Source organism: Mus caroli, chromosome 1 (assembly GCF_900094665.2).
Source record: "Mus caroli chromosome 1, CAROLI_EIJ_v1.1, whole genome shotgun sequence".
In the NCBI taxonomy this organism is placed as follows: Eukaryota; Metazoa; Chordata; class Mammalia; order Rodentia; family Muridae; genus Mus; species Mus caroli.
In genome coordinates, this window is record NC_034570.1 from 103,977,619 (window position 1) to 103,986,765 (window position 9,147).

Below are 9,147 nucleotides of genomic sequence, written 5' to 3' on the forward strand. Positions count from 1 at the left end.
TTTTTTTTTTTTTTTTTTGTGGATTAGTTTGAAGGGTATTGGAATTAGGTCTTCTTTGATATATCCATTGATAAGAGAGGGGTGTTGCATTCTCCCACTATTATTGTATGAGGTGCAATATGTGCTTTTATCTTTAGTAAAGCTTCTTTTATGAATGTGGGTGCCCTAGCATTTGGAGCATAGATGTTCATAATTGAGAGTTCTTCTTGGTAGTTTTTTCCTTTGTTGAGTATGAAGTGTCCTTATCTTTTTTGATGACTTTTGGTTGAAAGTTGATTTTATTTGATATGAAAATGGCTACTCCAGCTTGTTTCTTGGAACCATTTGCTTGGAAATTTTTTTCCAGCCCTTTATTCTGTGGTAGTGTCTTTTTTTGTCACTGAGGGGTGTTTCCTAAATACAGCAAAATGTTGTATCCTGTTTATGTATCCAGTCAGTTAGTCTATATCTTTTTATTGGGGAATTGAGTCCACTGATGTTAAGAGACATTAAGGAAAAGTGATTGCTGCTTCCTGTTATTTTTCATATTTTAGTGGTGGAATTATGTTTGTATCTATCTTTTTGGGGTTTGTTGAAAGAAGATAACTTTCTTGCTTTATCTAGGGTGTAGTTTCCCTCCTTGTGTTGGAGTTTTTCATTTATTGTGCTTTGTAGAGCTGGAGCTGTGGGAAGATACTGTGTAAATTTGGTTGTGTCATGGAATATCTTGGCTTCTCCATCTATGGTAATTGAGAGTTTTACTGAGTATAGTAGCCTGGGCTGGCATTTGTGTTCTCTTAGGGTCTGTATGATAGAACTAAGGTCTTCTGGCTTTTATAATCTCTGCTAACAAGTCTGGTTATCTCTGGTTTTAGCTGGTCTTGCTTTCTCAGACTGTAGCTTGTCCCTCTGGCAAGTCTGTGTGTCAGCTCTCCTTGGAGACTAGTTCTCTCTGGAAGAAATTTGGGTATGGAGAGCTGTGGAACAGGGTCAGCTCCAGAGTGAAGGCAGGAAACCAGAAGGATCCTGTCCCTGGCTGTTCCTTGGTTCTTGTGTCCTGATGTCTATGGATAGGTTCCTCTTGGACCAGGAATTTGAGCAGAAGTTATGGTCTTACATGTGCTCACATGTATGTCAGCACTTCTGGTAGATCAGTTCTCTTCTAGTGGTATTTGGGTATAAAGAACTGTAGCACTGGGTCAGCTCTGGGCACTGATGGAAACCAGAAGAGTCCTGTTCCTTATCTCTCTCTTTTTTTTTATTTTCCTTTTTTTTTATGGTTTTTCGAGACAGGGTTTCTCTGTATAGCCCTGGCTGTCCTGGAACTCACTTTGTAGACCAGGCTGACCTCGAATTCAAAATTTTGCCTGTCTCTGCCTTCCAAGTGCTGGGATTAAAGGTGTGCACCACCATGCCCAGCTGTCCCTTATCTCTTAATTTTAATAATTGTCAATATTATATATAGTTTATTCTTGCAAGATAAAGAACCTTTTTTTTTTTTTTAAAGAGGGAAGTAGAGAACCTCTTCAACGTTAGCCTGTAAATACAGAGCCGAACATTCTAATGAGCTGAAGCACGATATAAATGGTGGGACAACCAGCAGACAGATAGAATTTCTGGGAGAGGGTCAGGCATGGTAAAAGATTCACCACAAACTCTGGGGAATGCAGTCAGGTAAACCTAATGAAAGCTAACTAACCACATTGCAGGGCTTAAAATAGAATAAATGGGATATTAGCTAAAGGGAATAAGCCAAAGCATGTAGCATAGTCATTTATTCATATATAAGAAGTCTCAGAGTCATTAAAATCGGACTGTGGGCACTAGTGGAAAAGTCCAGGGTTACAGAATGGGGTTTTGTTCCTTGCTTTCTGTACCCTCTTTGGCATTCTGTACTTTGTGGCCTGGATTTCTAGGGGCTGGCTTAACCCTTTCTCTATTAAGGAGTCTCTGAGCAAGTTTGTCACTGAATTTTTGGCTGCTAACTTGGCTTTGGTGGAGCAGGGAATCTCCATTCTTCTGACTAGTGTGGACTCCTTCTGAGCAGGAGTCTACCAGAATTGGTTGCAAGGGCCAGGTCATGGACCAGGTGGTGAGGTGATAAGATGGTGGTAGAGGTGTTGAATGGGTCCTTGATAACCAAGTCTGGGGAATGAGGTATTTTCTGCTCAGAGGTTAGTCACATACCTGTTATTTTGACTAGTATGGCTTTTTTTTAAATTTAAGTTTTATTGCATTATGATGAGAAAAGATATATAATTTCAATTTATCTGAATTTGTTAGCACTTAAAAACATATTTTGAGTAAATAGACTTATATCACATTCTTCTTTCCTTTTGTACCCCAACTCCTTCCGGTGACCTCCCCCTTCAAAACCTGCAATATCTTTCGGTTTTTTTATCATATTCTTTAAACTTTATAAAATATTGTAACAATAAGTATGATTATTATAAAAGTTGTTTGATATAAAGCAACCATCAATTGAATAGTCTTATGTAGATGCTTGTCTACAGCAATACTGAAAATACATATGTTTTTCTCATTATGAATTTTAAATAACTCCAAATACATTAACTGTATGATATTTTAAAATCATATATCGCTATTAGATTTTTTTAAATGAACATAAATAGATAAAGTCTTTTTGTTTGTTTTGTTTTTAGTAGTGGTTAAAACCTTGCCTCTTACTGTGGTACAAACACAAAATAAGAACAATTTTTGGACATTGGAGCTCATTGTAATAAGGCTGTACTTCAGTGCCCCCACATCACCAAAGAATTTTACCTCTATAGTAAATAAGCTAAGAGTTCACAATTCTGCTGCACCAAGGAATGAATTGTAGGCATGATTTTTGGATACAGATTTCCTGCTATAGTCAAAGCTATTTGACTTGAGTGATTGTCATCATTCTCAGGCCACAGGGAACAGGTTACATTCATTTAAGAAATGGTGTGTGCATTAAGATGGTCTATCTAAAGAAGTCATTCATCAACTGTTTCAGTGAAGAATGGTTCTTATTGAAGGGTTGCACAGACGTTAGGTGAGGGTAACATTCTGGTGCATTGTGATTCTGTGATGATTTTGAAAAGGATTCATCTCAGAATAAGAGTGACTTATAAAGTCATCTTCTTCAAAATTGAGACACCAATTATAAATATCAAGCAAAGCCTGCAGTCTTACTCTTGGCTGTTCTCTTACAAGCCACCTCCCAAATTAATTGTCTATGTTTCTTTTGGCTGTACAAATAATTTTGAAATATGTAAGCTGTTTTGAAACCATAGTATAGTGTAAAAACATCAAATAAACAATCCTACTAATAGAGAGGCTGAGACAGGAGAAGCATGATTTCAAGACCGTTATGTGGCACACAGCAAGACCCTGTCATGTACAAACAAGCAGAAAGTGAATATGTGCAATATTGGACTTATTTCTCCCATTACCAAATTAGCGAGACCACTGGATGACAGCAACAAATTTCTAATTTCTCATATTTTTGAATTTCAGTTGATTAGGATATGTTGCTAATATTAGTTTTCATATTAAGAGCTATTAAGGAAAACTGTTACTTCCTGTTAATTACTAGAAGTGGAATATGTTTGTGTGGGCTTGTTGAAAGATTACTTTCTTGCTTTTTCTAGGGTGTGTTTTCCCTCCTTGTGTTGGAGTTTTCCCTTTATTATCCTTTGAAAGGCTGGATTTGTGGAGAGATATTGTGTAAATTGGGCTTTGTTATGGAATACCTTAGTTTCTCCACCTATAGTAATTGAGAGGTTTGCCTAGTGGCCTAGACTGGCATTTGTGTTCTCTTAGGGTTTGTGTGAAATCTGCCCAGGATCTTCTGCCTATCATAGTCTGCCTATCATAGTCTATCTTCTCTGGTGAGAAGTCTGATGTAATTCTGATAGGTCTGCTTTTATATGTTACTTGACCTTTTTCGCTTACTGCTTACAATATTCTTTGTTTTGTGCATTTGGTGTTTTGATTATTATGTGACAGGAGGAATTTCTTTTTTGGTCCAAACTATTTGGAGTTCTGTAGGCTCCTTATATGTTCATGGGCATCTCTTTCTTTAGGTTAGAGAAGTTTTCTTCTATAATTGTGTTGAACATGTTTACTGGCCCTTTAAGTTGGAAATCTTCATCTTCTATATCTATTATCCTTAGGTTTGGTCTCCTCATTGTGTCCTGGATTTCCTGGGTGTTTGGGTTAAGATCGCTTTGCATTTCACATTTTCTTTGATTATTGTGTCAATATTTTCTATAGTATCTTCTGCATCTGAGATTCTCTCTTCTATCTCTTGTATTCTGTTGGTCATGCTTGCATCTATGGCTCCTTACTTCTTTCCTAGGTTTTATATCTCCAGAGTTGTCTCTTTTTGTGATTTCTTTATTTTTTTCTACTTCCATTTTTAGATCATGGGTGGTTTTGTTCCCTTCCTTCTCCTGTTTGATTGTGTTTTCCTGTAAATCTTTAAGGAACTTTTGTGTTTCCTCTTTAATGGCTTCTAGCTGTTTACCTGTGTTCTCCTGTATTTCTTTAAGGGAATTATTTATGTCCTTCTTAAGGTCCTCTATCATTATCATGACAAGTGATTTTACATATGAATCTTGCTTTTCTGGTGTATTGGGGTATCCAGGACTTGCTATGGTGGGAGTATTGGGTTCTGATGATGTAAAGTAACCTTGGTTTTTGTTGCTTATGTTTTTACTCTTGCCTCTAGTGCTACTTGGCCTGGCTATGTCTGACTGGAGCCTGTCCTTCCTGTTATCCTGCTTGTTTCAGAACTCCTCAGAGTCAAGCTCTCTCTGTGATCCTGTGATTCTGGGATCCTGAGGTGCTGAGGTACTGAGTGTGTCAGAGTTCCTGGGAGTCAAGCTGCCTTTGGGACCCTGAGTTCCTGGTATGACCAACTTCCTGTGATCCTGAAATCCTGTGATCTTAGGCGTGTTAGAGCACCTGGGAGTGGAGCTGCCTCTGGGTATTATAGGGCTGGTTGTGGAGTTTGTGCTCAAGGTCTGCTGACTAGTGTGGCCTTAGAGTGGTTTATCTTAAAAATGATTTGGGGAGCCCACATTAAATCAAACACATTTATGTAACATGCAAAAATTGCAATTAAAATCAATAATTTTTGACATATTTTAAAGTATTTAATATTAATGGCTTAATACAACATATTATTTATAATTTTGTTTCTCATTTTATTCTTATTTATAAAAATGTTTACATTTTCCTCAAGTTTTAGATTTACAGTCAATTATCACTTAAATACTATTTATCATTTAAAGAATTCTAATTTTTATTATCTCAATAAGAACAGTACATATTAAGGTAATCTATTTACTCCCATTGATTATATACCAACTTCAAGATTCTTAAAACACAGTTGTAGGTATAATCATTTTATTAATAAACTGTTATTAAGTTTAATATTTTTATTAACTTTATTTTTTACAGTCCAGTTGTTAACCATCTTCCAGACCATCCTCCCACATTTCTTCATCCCATTCCTCTCAGGTCCCCCTTCTCCAAGAGGATGATCCCCATGCCCTAGACCTCTCTACTCACTGAGGCCTCAAGTCTCTCAAGGGTTTGGTGAGGTCTTCTCCCTCTGAGGACAGACCAGGCAGTCCTGTACTGTATGTGTGTCAGGGCTTTGGAGCAGCTTTGGTAAGTTGTCTGGTTGGTAGCTCAATGTCTGAGAGATCTCAGGGGTCCAGGTTAGTATAGAATGCTGATCTTCCTGTAAGGGAGCCCTCCTCCTCAGCTTCTTCCAGCCTTTCCCTAATTCAATCACATGGGTCCCTGGCTTCTCTCCAGGAAGTCTTTAATTCTTTCTTTCTTTATTCTCTTGAACTTTTGTGACCATCTATTTCTTTATGCTGGGGAATTTTTCTTCTGCAATTTTGTTGAAGATGCTGTCTGGTCATTTGTTCAGGGAATCTTTGTTTTTTTCTATTCCTATTATTTCTTACATTTGGTCTTTTCAGTGTGCCTTGAATTTCCTGGATTATATGGATGAGGGACACTTTTTATAATTTGCATTCTCTTTGAGTGTTCTGTCAGTATCTTTTAAGGTATCTTTTAGACCTGAGATTCTCTCTTCTATGTCTTGTTTTCTGTTATAGCTCATTATCCCTTTCCTAGGTTTTCCATTTCCTGGGTTGCTTCCATTTGTGTTTTCTTTGTTGTTTTAGGTAAGTATCATGGTTTTCAGTTGTATTGAGATATCCAGTGCTTACTGTGGTGGAAGAACTGGGTTTTAATGGTGCCAAAATATATTGGCTTCTGTTGCTTATGGTATTGTGCTTACCTCTCATCATGTGGTTATCTTTTGGTGTTGACTGGTCTGGGTATCTCTGTCTGTAGCCTGCCTCTAGTGTACCGGGGTGCTGCAGGTCTCCTGAGATACACGTGGCCCTGGGTGCAGCACTTCTTCAAGGAGGCTTTCTGATTGTTCCGTGGGGTTTGAATGATATTGACCTGTTTCCCTGCCTACAGCCAATTTCCTGATAGGCCTTATAGTATGGTGTCTGTTGCCCTGGGTGCAGCAGTTCTTCTGGGAAGCCTCCAGACAGTAAGGTATCTTGCCCTGTGTGCAGCAAATCTCCTCTCCTGAGAGGCCTTCATACTGTGGGGATATCAGAGGAGCAGACAAGCTGCTGATCTTCCCAAATGGAAGGCACAGGCTGGAAAGGGGGTGAAGTTCAAGTGGAGGGGAATGGGTCCTGATTCTACTGGGTTCCTAGGAGTTCCCAGCTACTGGGATTATTAGGGAGGATTTCTTACCTGTCTTGCCAGATGCAACAGATTTCCTGGGAGTTCATTAGACTGTGGGGTCTTCAGAGGGGTCGACATGCTGCTGGTTTGCCTTGGTGGAAGGTGCAGGCCAGAAAGGCAATTTTTTTTTCTTTTGGTGCTTTAGCTGCTTTTTTGTTTGTTTTTTGTTTGTTTGGTTTTGGTTTTGGAGGCTGTTTTGTTTTGTTTTGAGGGTTTTTTGGTTTGTTTTGTTTTTTGGTTTGTTTGTTTGTTTGTTTGTTTGTTTGTTTGTTTGTTTTTTGACATTGAGGTGAGCACTATAGCAACAGGCCTGGAGACTGCAGAAATCAAGGTAAAGAGTGGAGTCTCTGAAGTAACAGCAGTGGAGTGCACACAGAGGAGGGGGAAGACAAAGCTGTTGAGAAAGCAAGTCAGGGCCAGGGCCAAAAGTGGAACCCTGGGCCCTACACCCTTAGCCTCTATCCTTGTTCTCTCCTGACTCCAGGCTAGGGCCTGGAATTCTCTGGACAATTTTCTACAGGAGCAAAGTACACAGAGATGGTGCTGCCCTTTTGTAATATACTCAGAGGGTTTCTAATCCTCTATTCCTCCTTCTCCCTGGCCCAGGTAGAGCAATGAACAATAGATGGGCTCTACTGCATGTTTCCCATAATTTTCCCCTAATGTTCCAGCCCACCAGTGCTACACTATGACCCAGAGTGAGCAGTACAAGCACTGCTGGCCTAATAGAATAGGAGAGGAGAAGGGATAGAAGGGAGATAAGGAGCTAGAAAAGGGACCCCAGAGGGCCATCAAGGTACAGGCACTACAAGCATGCCACCTAGTCAACATAATGACTGCCTATCCCTTCTTGGGGAAGGCTCAGGCCTTGCCAAAATTCATGCCCAAGTTTATACGAAAGTCAACATCCTCAGCCCAGGCAACTGGTACCACATCCTAACACAGCACAGGGAAAATGCCATGGTACTGATGGGGCTGGTGAGTAGTATGGGGATTGTGTGTCATAGCAAAAATAGGAGCACAAGGGTGGTACCTGGCCACTTGGTGAACAGTCCTGCCAGACTTGGTGAACACCTTAATGGGCTCACTGCAATACTTGAAGGAGGCCTCCACAGTTCCCAAGGCTATGGGGTCACTGGTAATGGGTACCAGGAGGCAGAATTCCTTGAACAACTGCAAATTGTATATGGAAGGCTCTATCTTGGGCAATCAGGTGCTACATGTAAACAGTCTCCCATTTTGCTGTTTCTCTGGACAGCATGATGGAGTCTGCTCCATCTAGATCTGCGCTGGTCACATCACTGCCTTCAGCACTGGTGGGGCCTGGCTTCTTGATCATCCTCTTCAGCCTCTGAATGGCACAGATGACAGGCTTCTAAGCTCAGTTGCATCATCTGATTATCATCTTCTGAGCCAGGAAGATCTTCTCTGCAGGAATCTCAATTCCCAGGTCACAATGAGCCATCATGATCCAATCACTGGCCTCCATTCTCCATCTCTGTCACCAGGTAGTCAAAACCTTTCTTCTTCACCAGCAGTGAAATGAGCCCATTGTCCACATATATATTGCTGCCTACCTCCACCACCTTGCAGATGTTTTTATAGTCCAGCTAAAGGATGATCTAACCACACTTTTCCATGTAAGCATTGTCTAGGATGATCTTCAGAGTAGCTCCCTTTTTCAGCTCCACCTCTGCAATACTGCTGCTCTTGATGAGTCCAATCTGAATCTCAGGCCCTTCTGTGTTCAGAACTACCACAATGGGACAGTAGAAAATGGAAACAGATGCAAAGTTGCATGGGCATTCTTGATGATCTCTGCATAGTACTTATGGGTTCTGTGACAGAAATTCAGCTGAGTTATATTCAGTCCATGCTGTCGACCCTCTGGGACCCTGTGTCTGCTTAAAACGAGTCTCTCGAGCAGATGGACAAAGAGTTGGATGAATTGACAAACAGACATACACAGGAGAGGTTGTGTTGAATCTGAATGTAATGTTCTGGTCGAGCCTCAGACTTTTTATATTACAGCGAATATCAAAAATTGCAAATCATAACAGATAAGGCACATTGAAGTTTTCCAGATGCAAGAGGAGTGACTTCAAAAGGAAACAGATAAATGTTTACACTAGAGATTAGCACAGATGCAAGAGTTTCACACTTTAGTGTTAATAGCACAAGGGGGTTATTAACTCTTGACAGGCTTCAAGAATAATGTAATGTCACTGACCCCGAAATTTGCTAGGCCTTGTTAAATTTTATCTTGTCTGGAGAATCCTCATTATCAGGATAGTATATTAACTCGCTCTTGGAATGGAATGTAGTCTGTAATAAAATTTTTATCTCAGTGAGAATTCCAGTCTCTTACTGCAGACAACTGAGTTAATGGCT

At 39.9% G+C, this 9,147-nt stretch overlaps 1 pseudogene; it reads right to left on the reverse strand.

The window, feature by feature from the left end:
- The window catches only part of LOC110295909, a 26,722-nt pseudogene extending 18,477 nt beyond the window's left edge, over positions 1 to 8,245 (reverse strand).
- Positions 8,246 to 9,147: the final 902 nt, after the last annotated feature.